General features: G+C 35.7%; 1 pseudogene; it reads left to right on the forward strand.

The window, feature by feature from the left end:
- The first annotated feature begins 2,320 nt into the window (after positions 1-2,320).
- LOC136501961 (uncharacterized) lies at positions 2,321-10,897 on the forward strand (annotated as a pseudogene).
- The last annotated feature ends 1,859 nt before the right edge of the window (positions 10,898-12,756 follow it).

Below are 12,756 nucleotides of genomic sequence, written 5' to 3' on the forward strand. Positions count from 1 at the left end.
TGGCGGTAACAAATTTTTTTTAGAGGTCAACTACGGGAGGGATCAAATCGATCCCCACCTGATTTCATTTCCATAGATCCCGATAAACCGGTGGGGTGGAAGGGTGCAAAGCACCTAAATGCAGGGGGTCGACCCTTGAAGATCAAAGAAGTACATGAAAGAGAGAGAGGGATTACAACAACACTTAATAGAAACAACAACAACAATACAACAAGGATAATCCTAGACGCAAGTCGAGAAACGCCAAGCGATCGTCGATTTGCGCCACCGCCGAACATCATACTCGCTGGTTTCGCCATGGCCATTGTGCCCTGCACCACTCCTCGTGGCTACGCCACTTCGCTGCCGCTCTCCATCTGAGGACCAACCAGTGGAATGGGGACTAAGAGTGGTGACGAACACGCAAGCCCAAGATCACCGGATGATGGCACCTACAGCACTTTCGGGCCCACTTACCACCATTCAATGCCGTCCACGGGGAGGAAACCTTGGAGGGGAATGGTGGCAGCGGTGGAAACACCACCCGGCATTAGATTTTCTGGCACCATCAAGAGAGCGCCGACGGAGCAGAGGCGCCAACGGAGGACACTCGTCGAAACATTGGCAACGACCGAGAGCCAGGACCAGTCTCACCCAAGAGAGGAGCAAGGAGCAGGGAGGCACACACCAAGAAGGGAAAGGGATAGGAGGGGGTGGAGAGGACAAGGAGAGCTCAAAATGGCGTTGAGGATATAGATGGCCGCAGGAAATGACGCATTCAACAAGGAAAGTGACATCCACAGACGCCACCGTCGTAGGCCGAAGCAAGGGGCACAGCTCTGTCGAGCAGGTAGCAGTACCAGGATCTTCAATGACGCCTCTAGGGAGCGGTAACAAATTAAAAAAAAACTTACAGAAAAACAGCAATTGACCTGTCGGTTTTCTGCCAAGAAGAAGAGAAGCAATGCAAGCACCAAGTGATCGTCCATGTGTTGCTTATAAGCAAAGAGCAAATGATTCAATCGTCCGACAATACCTCAAGTACGGATGGAGGCGATTAGGTGTTTAAACACTCGCATTGGAGATCTCTTAACTATTATGTATTAGTTTATCAGCTAACCACTTTGACGAGCAAGAATATTAATTCCTTGGAACAATATATTAGTATGGTGCACGGTGGCATACATTATATTTTCTGAGCTTTAGAAATGCAAATGACAAAAAAATCTAGCATGTAACCCTAGATGTCTAGTTGAAGAAAAGGAAATATAATCAAAGCTAATTAATAATAGCTAGAAAACTTAATTAGTACCTGAAGCACATAAAAAAATTGCACCCTTCGTCTGAAAAAAAAATGCAATTTTCGATTTTCGATGAATCAATCAATCACAATTCTAACCAAATATACAATAGAAGTATGTAACTAATATCTATAATCTTTATTAGATTAATAATCATAAAATATACATAACAAATTATTTAGAGAGATACACACATGTTGATGCTATTTTTTATAACTCTAAAAAGATTTGACGTAAAATTATTATTTTTGAAACTGAGGTAGTAAAGACCCCCAAAAAAACAGAAAATCTATTTCTTACTCGCGCATTTTATTTGGCTGTGTCACTGGATTCTGGTAGCCGTCCGATCTCTCTGTCTCTCATCTGCGCTGTCTGCTCTTCTTTTGCTTTGATCTGTCTCTTACATGTGGGACCGTCTTGTCGGTGCCTACTGTTCTGATTTTTGGGAGTCGCGCCTCCTTTACTTGTTTGGAAACGGAGTCCTAGCATCTGCCGCTTCATTTCTGCAAGCGTTTCGAGTTCCTCGTCTGTGAGTGGAGCTCCCAGAGGTGACACGAGGCGATCCGAGGCGACGGGCTAGGGTTTGTGATTTCCTCTTCGTTTTCCCCTTTTATTCCATGGATCTGAGTTATTTTAGTTGTTTGCATGTATTCTGAATCTTCTGTGTTGTGTTTTCTCGTCTGTCAGTGTTGTTCGAAGAGGCGTTTGGATGCGACGCGAGGTGTATCGAGGGATTCCGCGCTAGGGTTCATGATTTCTTCCTCAATTTCTCCTTTAGTTCCATGGATCTGAGCTATTTGAGTTGTATGGATGTATTCTGAATCTCCTGTGTTGTTTTATTTTCTTGATTTGGTCAGATTTTGTTGTTCCCCTTTTCTATGGCGGTCTCTGATCTATTCGTGTTGAGGTTTGATGCTGACCTAGAGCTTGGATCGTCCACGGTGCTAGGGTTCGTTCATTTATGTTAATAGTTTTCTTATTTTTGTTGCGGATGTTGATTGTATCTGTGTATGTTTCATTCTGATCAAATTTATTTGTATATGTTTGTTGTTTTCTTGGTCATTTTGGAGCTATGTTGTCTTGTTTTTCAGTCGCCGTGTTGATCTGGAGATTGGATCGACGTCTGGTATAAGGTATAAGTTTCTCTATCATTTTCTATGTTTTTTATTTCGTTGTGCACCTCTATTTGTTCTTGTAAGTGTGATGTGTTTTTTGTGCTGAATGTGTTGTTATGGTTTGCTTGATCTATGTCATGTTGTTCGATGCTCTAGGTTCAATTTAAGTAGTAGTTTCAGAATGAGGTTTACTTCATTGTCAGTTTTGTATAATTTATTTTGATTTTAAGTGTTGGTTAAGTTGAGTTCAACCTATTTTCAGTTATAGTTTAGTTTAATAGAATCTCTTTTTAGTTGTTTTCAGTTATAGTTTAGTTTAATAGAATCTCTTTTTAGTTGAAGTTAACATTCAATTTTATTCAGTAGAATCTATTTTTAGTTATAGTTTAATTGAAGTTGAGGTTAAGTTTATTCAGTTTAAGTTTAAATTGTATCAGGCTTCAGTGTTTTAGTTGTTAGTGTAGTTATTATTCAGAGTTTTAGTTTTGTAAATTTATATTGTTATATCAGATTTTCTTTCATTTTCAATTTTTTTCATTTATTGTGGTTAGCTTATATGTTTAGTTCAGTTTCTGTTTATTAGAATTTATCTTCATTTTAAGTTCAGGTTAAGTTGATTACATCTTATTTAGAGTTTCAGTATAATTTTTTTCTTTTATTTCTTCATTTGTGTGTGACCTGTCAAGCATTCATGTTTAAAATTATTTTTGATCTATATGAATAGTTCTCCCTCATGTAATTTTTTATAGTATATTTGCAATGACTATCCCTTTGTCTTACTTCATGTTAGATTCATGTATTAGTTGTTTAGATTTAGAATGGTCCTCTTACTTCAGGTGTCTGTTCATTTTAGTTTCAGTTCCGTTTCATTTTTGTTTTGTTTCACTACCGGTCATCATTCAGTCATATTTGAGTTTTGTTTTTAGGTTTACTCTTATTGTGCCATTTTATTTTTAGTCTCTGTTAAGTTTCAGAATCATCCTCTTAGTTCAGTTTAGTTTTCCTTTCTAGTTCAGTTTAAGTTTCAGATTTCTTAATTTCAGGATATGACCAGGATAAATTCAGCTTAAAGTAGAATGTTACAAAATTTTCAACGATATGACCAGGATAAATTCGAGAAAAATTAAATTCAATTGTTTGTTATAATTTATTTTGATTTTAAGTTTAGCTTAACTTGAGTACATCCTATTTTTAGTTCAAGTTTAGAATAATATAATCTTTTTTTAGTCTAATATATTTTTAGTTTTACCTGAATTGATGTTCAGGTTAAGTTTAGTAGAGTTCTAGTTCAATTTTTTATCAAGGTTCAGTGTTTTTAGTTGTTAGTTTAGTTAATATTCAGAGTTTCAATTTACGATTTTTTTGTTATATCTGCTTTGATTTCATTTTTTTCATTTATTGTCTTTAGCTTTTATGTTTATTTTAGGTTCATGTTTATAGAATTTATTTCCATTTTAAGTTTAGTTGATTACATCTTATTCAGAGTTGTTGTCTGTTTTTTTGTTTTATTTCGCCTTTTGTGAGTCACTGGTTAATCAATCATGTTTAAATTCACTACTGATCTCTATTAATAGCTGTCCTTTACGTATTAGCTTGTAGTATATTTGTAATGACTATCCTTTTGTGTTAGTTTTACTTCTTATTTTGATCCTTTGTTATGCTTGATTTTTTTTGTTTGTAGATGGATACTAGAGGTCAAAAAAATCGTCGAGTTGCTGGTTTTTCTTCCGAAGCTGATTTTGTTGATTTAGAAGATAGTCAGAGTAATGATGTGATGTGTTCTCAATATGCTAATGATGATTCTTTTAGTGATAAATCAAGTTCTGATGTTGAGATGTTATCTGAGGTAAGATTTTTTTAATATGTTCAGTTTATTTTATTGTTTTACATATTTTAGTTATAATGTTTGTTTTTGATCATTTTTAGGATTCTTCATCTGATGATTCAACTGTTCAATGGTTCAATAAAACTTTGTATGAGCAGTGTTTGAAAGATGTATGTTTCCTTGTACCATCTGTCCATCATGTCTGTTTCTTTCTCTGTTCAGTTTCACTTGTTTTTTTAATTTCAATAGTAAAACTTGTATGTGGCTAGTTGCTTGGTTTTATAGGTTGTGTATTATTCCTCATTTTTAGTTCTGCAAGGTCTATGTTGTGCTGGTGGCTGCATCTGATCTTGAGATCCATATGACTGTGATGCCAAGCTTCACTCCCTCCATTTTAAATCTTATTCCGCATTTCTGACCTTTTTTTATTGATTGTTGCCAATCTTGTGCCACTATAGTCTGAAATCAGAGTTTTCTGTTGTTAGTCTTATCTGTCAATGCTGTGCCACTCCCTATTTGTGGATAGTCATTATTTTGCTTATTATTGATTAGTTATCTCGGGAAATCAAATATCTGACCACCTTTAGAATTTTAGTGCCTTTTGCTTTTGTCATTCTCTGTGCTTTTCTTATATTTACTGTTTAATCTGTTACACTTAATATGTCATTGATTAGTGAAGATGTTTTTGTTTCTTTTCTTTTCTTATATTTTTTCAATGAAGCTATCAGTTTGTGGTAGTGCAATCTGTATTTTATTTTAGTGCAATGAGAGTTGCTATCTCTTTTGAAGATTTGTTTTAATTAGACTTTTAGATTTAATTAGCTGTTATTGTTTTTTATATTTTTTGTTTTTAAATTTCCTTCATATAAATCTTTATTTTTACTTTATTTTTTTCCTTATTTCAGTATGAAAGAATCAGGGCCTTAAAGCGTAAATTGTTTGTGGCTTTGCTAGCTTAGGTATTTATTTATTTTCTTCTTTTATATTTTTAGTACAGTATATTTTATTTATTTTTCTTTTCTTTGTTAATATAGTCCAAGAAGTAGAAATCTTCAAAGGCTTCGTCTGATGGGTTTACTACGCAGTCTATTAGTAAATTTGCTACTATCATTAGTTCATTGTCTGAAGCTAAGAAGGATGTTATCAGGAGATATGGATTTGGTTCTCTGCTGCTTTCGATAAGTGTTTTGTGCTTAAGAAGTTTTCTAAGTGGCTGGCGTCTCTTGTTGAGTCGAAGTCTGGAGATCTTATTGTTCATAGGAAGGTTATATCGTTGACTGCCAAATCTGTGAATCTTGTTCTTGGTATTCCTGTTGGTGGTACTCCTTTTCCTTCTAATTATGCTGCTGACAGAGTGTAACACCCCAAAATTTGCCACTTTTAAAAATAGAGTTAAAATGATTTATTTATGAATTTTTGTGCACATGCAAACATTGGAATATAAAAAATTTCATTAATTTAAAATTTATCATAAGGTAGAAACGTGTTTGTTGCATTCATGCCGGTCGCATCTCGTGTTTCTATGTGCAAAATGTGTGTTTTTTAGGTTTAGTAGACGAATATCTATCTCTAGAAAATTTTCAGCTTCTTTCTGGAATTTAACTCCTACCTCCTTCACCTTAATCTTTATGTTCCAAGTTCTCAACAATCTTTTTATGAGCTCCAAATACTTTATTTGGGTTTATCATGTTCCAAAGTGTCTCTGAGAATTTTTCCCAAATTTTCGGATGTCTCGGAGTATTTTTCGTGGCTTAAATATCAATTCTAGATTTTTCTAGAATTGTTTTATCCATGAAATTAATTAATTCTGAAAATAATAAATTTCTTATTTTTCCCAACGCTCAAAGCCCATGTGCAATAATCCTAATAAATTCTAAAGGCCCATGCATTTATTTACTAATGGGCTTTAATGATTATTTAGGCCCATTAGTAAATGTGGAGGGTGCAACATCAATTAGTACCATATCGCTAGTTGACGTGGATGTGGGGAGTTTTTCTTCCTATATATATCAACCAACCCCTTAGGTAAAGCACACCAAAACTACCGTAACGGGAGCCCCTAGTTTGAAAAATCCATCGTGTAGTAAATTATATTTTTCTCCTCTTTCTCTCGCCGTCGCCGTCGCCGTTGCCATCGCCGTCACCGTCGCCGCCATCGCTGGTTTGTTTTAAAAGAGCCCCTCCAGTTTTCTATTTTCAAACCCGCAGCCCATAGCACTTTTTCAGAATCTGTTTTTCTCTTTGGAAAGCGTAGTTTCGTCGGTTTAGATCCAAAATACGTTTTCACTTATTTACAGATTTACCACTGATTTTGTTTTGGCCATAACTTTTTCGTTTTAACTCCGATTTAATCCGTTCAAATTATGTTAGGTTCATAATTTCATAATCTACATGTTCATACTACTGTTCAGTATGTTTTTAACTTTTAAAATTCGTGATTAGATTTAATCTATTATTTTATTAAAAGAAATCTTGTTTAAATCATATCTTCTGCGTCCTAGATCCGTTTTAGTCCATTCAAGTTGCGTTAGATTCATAGCATCAAGATCTACACGTTAGTAACAGTGTTTATCATGTCACTAATACTGGAATTTCATGGTTTGAATCATATCTTAAATAACAATTATGCAACTGGGTTTTATAAATAGAATATGATTTGTTTCACTTTAGTTTTATAAATCAAATCTAAATTTGACTTAAATTATAATCTCTATAAAAAATCTTATATATGTTTTTATATAAATAAAACACATAAATCTAATAGTTTTATGAGCAAATCTTTCGATAGATGTATCTTTTTCACCGTAGCTTCGATTAACGTGTTTTTCGCGTCTGTGTGTTCGTAGCGAGACGTAGATTCATTTTACAAACTTTTCATCTTGATTTTATATTTGATGTACTGTTCTAATTTAGATATATTGTTTACTTCATGTATGATGTATGGATGCTTGTGTGGTGCTTTATGATTAAGTCCAGTCGGTGAGATATACGTGGTGATCAAGAAGAAAAAGAAGAAGAACGTTGAAGATTAAAGCTTACCGAAGGATCGGTGTTTAAGGCAAGTATAGCTAAGGACCTTCCTTGTTGTCCTATTCATGAGATGCACTAAAATTCATTTGCATGTGTCCACTTTGTTATCCTATGTAGGAAATCCTATAATTTGATCTTGAATACCTTGAAACCTGGATTTATGCATTTGGGTAGTGTTATGCTAGCGCTAAACAATAATCATGATCTTGATACTTGACTGATAATTGAGCTTTAAACAATTTAAGATGACTTGTTAGCAATGACAGGAGGGTTTAATTCCCTCTCCTCAAGGACTTGTTTGTAAGTGATCATTCGGGACTTATAGTACAATTATGAGAGCTACATGGCTTTAGCTTTAGTTGCTTGGGAGACCTCTTCTAGCTGGCTTAGAGGATACTGCGAGTCGGAGTATAGGACAGCCTCTGTCCTATTGTGCCTTGCTATGGAAGCGACCTTTTATTTTTGGAAGGGGAGTTCCTATATCCGATGACCCTTCCCGGTTAGACGAACTTCTGAGTAGCTTTATGTGGTTTTCGGTGTCTGGACATAATTAACCCATGCACTTGTAAAACCATGACTTATAGTGAAAGTGTACACCTCTGCGCAGAGTTAATAAACTGGTATACTAGTCGTGCTCACGGTCACGAGCGGCCAAGGGATTCTTACAACATAAATGAGCTCCTATTTAATTGTGCTCAACTAAGTTGTCCTTAAGCTAATTGTTGTCTTAGTATAATGATCATGTGTTATGGGAATTATGGTACTACCTTGTTGCTAATAAATGCTAAACTTGATCATACACATAAAAGCTACTTGCAGTTTAACCAGCGTCAGCCTTTTGAGCCTCATGAACCCCATGTTATATTTGTTGAGTATGACATGTACTTACGCTTGCTTTATTTTTCACATATTTGGATAAAAATCCCGGATGGGTACCAGATTGCTAGAGTTTGGAGGAATTAGGCTTGTGATCAACCAGTCAGTTGTCCCTGTGGATTTAGAGTCTTTGCCTGAAGGTCGGAGTCATCTTTCCGCTATCTATACTCTGAGGTTATATTCTTTGTACTAATATGCTATATATTTAAGCATTGTCTTTTGACATTACCCTTATTTGTAGCTATATGTGAGATTTGACTTTCTGGGCTCATATATGGTGTGTATCTGGTTTTGTTCTTAAAACCGGGTGCTACACAGAGCTATTGTTCTATCTAAGATGGACAAAACTTCTTTGCCTCAAGTTTCTTTCTTTGCTAAAAAGTTAGCAGTCGATGATCTTACTGATGAAGTAGTGTTGATCTATTTTTTTATTGTGGCTCTGCATTGTTTCCTTTGTCCAAACTCTAATTTGGTTCGGAGCCCTTGCTACCTTGGTGTGTTTGAAGACCTTAAGCATATCAGTTCTTTTGACTGGTCAGGGTTTGTTTTGCGTTGGTTGCTTGATGGTGTTAAGAGTTTCAACAAAGGAAAGAAAGATGGTCATAACAATTTTGGTACTCTTGGTGGATGTATGTTCTATCTTGCTGTAAGTTATCTCTAGTCTATGTGCATTGTTTTTATTTATTTTTTGAATTCTCAGTTTTGTATCATTGTGTTTGAATTCTTTAGTTTATTCTAATTTTTTACTTTTTCTATTTTTTGTAAGGCTATGTATTTGGATCATGTTGACTTCTCTCATCGCCGTGTATCTAATACCTTTCCTCGAATTAGAGTTTGGAAGCAAAATATGATCAGAGATTTTTCTGATCTTGATATAAAATCTCCGTTTGGTTATGGTATGAGGCATCTTCTTGATTTTGAGAAGACATGCTATCAGAAGGTAATTTTTTTGTCATATTTTTTTGTTTATATGTTTTTATGTTTTAACATTTTTTTCTTGTTTGATAGGCTTTGACTTCTCAGCAAGAATTAGTTTCTGAGGCTTCTGATGTTGCTGAGTTCTTGTCTAAGCTTGAAGCAGTTTGTGGTTGTGATGTGCCTGATAGTTTGAAGGCTAGTTTGTTGAATGTCATTGAAGAACATTGCAAGGGTTGTCTTCCTTGTATTCCTGTTGATTTGGTCTCTCTTGGTGCGCTTCCTAATGATTTGAAGACCATGTTCTCCAAATTGATGAATCATGTATATTCATTTAAGCAAAGTCATAGGAATTAGTTATTAAGGTTTTGAAGGAGTTTGCTGATTATGAAAGTTCTTCTAATCCTCATATTGCTTCTCCTAAGATGGCTGCTGCATCAGGAAATGTAAATGGTTTTCATCAACCTCATGATTCTCAGGTATTACTTCAGTTTGTTTTTTATGTTTTTTTATTTATACATTATTTTGTCATTTGTAATTTTCATTCATGTGAACTATAGGTTAATGTTGAGAAAGTTGAAAGAGCTTCTTCTTTGGCTGAGGATCTCAGTGAGTTATCTTCTGTGCCCATCCATTGCCTATTGTTTTGTTTGAATTTGTTGTTTTTTCATGTGTTCATATTAGTTGCTCCTCCAGTTGGTACTCCATTTGGAGGTCAGGGTGTCATGGGTGTTGTTTCGGGTTCATCTTCCAAGTGTGAGTTATTTATATTTTTTCCTTTGTATTTGTGTTTCATTAGTAATATTTTTTTGTTTTTAATTTATTATTTTTAAAAATTTTATTAGGTGTTCCTTCATCTTCTAAGAAGCAAGTTACATTTGGTTTAGCTGTTCCTCCGTATGATCTTTCTCAGCTATATGATCTTTTTCATAAAAGTGTTCGTCGAGGTCATCTTGTTGGGAAATATTCTTCTTAGTCTGTGCCTGCACATATTGTTGATGATGTAATTCATGTTGCTAAAGATCATGATTATGATGTTTTAGCTGGTGGATTTAATTCTCTAGATCATTTTACTACAGTAAATTAATTTCCGTATTGTTCTCTTTTGTTGCTGTTTACATTTTTTGCATTTAATCTTTTTTTATGTTGTATTTGTTTATTTTTTGAATTTCTAGGCTCCAATTGTTATGCAGACTTTTCCTTTTTCTGATGATGAGTCTCCTAATATAACTCCTAAGCTGTCAAAGAAGTTGCCTCCTATTTCTCAGCTGAAATCTTCATCTAAGGCTGGTTCTTCTGTTGCTACTCCTGTTAATGTAATTATTTACTTATTGGTTTCTTTTAATTATTTTTTTGTTCTGTTGATATTATTTTTATTTGCTTTTTCCTCTTTCTCTTTTTTGGTAGGTGTCCTCTCCTGAAGTTACTATTGTTGGTTCAAGATCTCTATCTCAGAAGCTCAGGTCGACGGGAAAGAAATCAGAAATTTTGTATAATACGATATTTCAAAATTCAAGTTTCTGGTGTGCATACTCCTCCTCGTGAATCTGTTTTGAAGATTGGTGGTCATTCATCTTTGATTCTCAATCAATTTGCTCAATCTTCAAGTAAATCGGATTTCAAGATTTTGAAATCTTCTACTGGTGGTAAGGTTCCTCTTCATGGCCCTAGGAGGACTGTTAAGCCAAGTCAGTATATGGGTGATGAATTTGAGATTGAAAGGGGAAAATTCAAAGTTAGTAAGTGTTTTTCTTTCTTTTTTTCTTTCTATTTATTTTTATTTATGTTTAATTTTTTTCTCTTACCCTTTTATATATGTAGGATCAGCTTCTAAAGGATACAGATACTACAAGTGAAGATATCTTGAACAGAGCTTTTACCAGAACTTCCAAGTCAAGGCCTCTTTATAGTTCTAATTTGGTATTGACTATTTCATTCTTCAATTTTTTTGTTCATAATTTTTATATCTATATTTTTATCTAACTTTTTTTTTCTGTTAGCTGTTCTTCGCTTGTCTCTATGATGAGCACTGGTTTGTCTTTGTGGTTGACATAAAGGACCACACTTTTGTTTTTTTGGATTCATACTATGGCTTACAAGATTAATACCAAGCTAAAATTAGGGACAAATTGGTAGGGCTTTTGCTTCTATTTTCTATAATTTTCTTTTATTTTATATGTTGTTTCCTTTTAAATCTATTTTTATTCATTTTGAACTGCTTGTAGATTCCAAATTTCAAGTTTTGGTGGAAGAAATTTGGTTTGATTGATATGGGTTTCCATGGTTACAAGGTGTCTTATCCATTTGTTCCCAAGCAGGCTATTAATAATCTATAAGTTATGTTCCTATTCATTGTGTCATTTTAGTTTTTCTTTTTTATGTGTTTGTTTTTATATATTTTTTTTCTTAACTGTATTGTTATCTCTTAGATTTTCGGTAAATCTAGATAGTTGTAAGGTGTTTTACGGGTTTTGGTCACTTTATTTTTTGTGTGCATCTGATTTGACATCTGTTTGCTGCTCAGTTTACTATGTGCTAGTGAATTCAGTGCTGCTCCGTGTCCTAGGCCATTCGTTTCTGACATTGTAGGTATGCTGTTGTGTTTAGGGAGCTGTGTTCGGGCTTTTTACAGCTAGTTGCCCACCTATTGGTCAGACTTGAGAGCCCAGAGGCCAGGTGAAGCATTGAATGATGGCCTCTTCATTCATGCATCAAAATTGAGACCATGACATGCCCCTGCCTGGCTTGCTATGTGAAAGCTCTAGTTTGATTTTGGTGAATTGATGAAACCCTAAGTGCTAACCTAGTTTATCAAAGTGATTATGAGATATGTAGCACTACTCCAAGTGATGAAGCAATGGTGAAAATCATAATGATGGTGATGGCATGGTGATGATTAAATGCTTGGACTTGGAAAAGAAGAAAGAGAAAAACAAAAAGCTCAAGGCAAAGGTGAAACTTGATAGAAGCTTTTTCGTTTTGGTGATCGAGACACTTAGTGAGTGCGATCACATTTAGGATCGATAGCCGAACTATTAAGATGGGCGAAACTCATATCGAAATGCGGTTATCAAAATGCCACTAGATGCTCTAACTCATTGCATATGCATTTAGGATCTAGTGGAGTGCTAACACCCTTGAAAACATTTGTGAAAATATACTAACACATGTGCACAAGATGATACACTTGGTGGTGTTGGCACATTTGCAAAGGAGAAGAAGTTGGTGAAGAAAAGGAGTTGAATGCGCTGGTCACGGGGTGACCGGACGCGTCCGACATGAGGACCAGATGCGTTCGGTATCTGACTCAGGCGATAGTGTTCCCGATGTGACCGGACGCGTTCGATATCAATACCGGACGCGTCTGGTATTCTAGCCAAGCGTGGGCAGAGTTGCCAAAGTGACCGTACTCTGGCTCATAGCAGTGACCGGACGCTGAACAATCACTAGTTAGCATCAGGTCATGGTGACGTGGAGCGCGGGTGTTGGTCCAGAGAGGACCGGACGCAAGGGCGCATCCGGTCAGCCACACCAAACGCGTTCGGTCGCAGTTGAGTGGCTCTAGGAGCTCTCTGGACTCGACCGGACACTGCCCCTCCTGCGTCCGGTCGGCCACACCGGACGTGTCCGATTGCAGTTGAGCGGCTCTGGGAGCTCTCTGGACTCGACCGGACGCTGCCCCTCCTACGTCTGATCACTTCGCTGTAGTGCGTCT

This window comes from Miscanthus floridulus, chromosome 13 (assembly GCF_019320115.1).
Source record: "Miscanthus floridulus cultivar M001 chromosome 13, ASM1932011v1, whole genome shotgun sequence".
In the NCBI taxonomy this organism is placed as follows: domain Eukaryota; kingdom Viridiplantae; phylum Streptophyta; class Magnoliopsida; order Poales; family Poaceae; genus Miscanthus; species Miscanthus floridulus.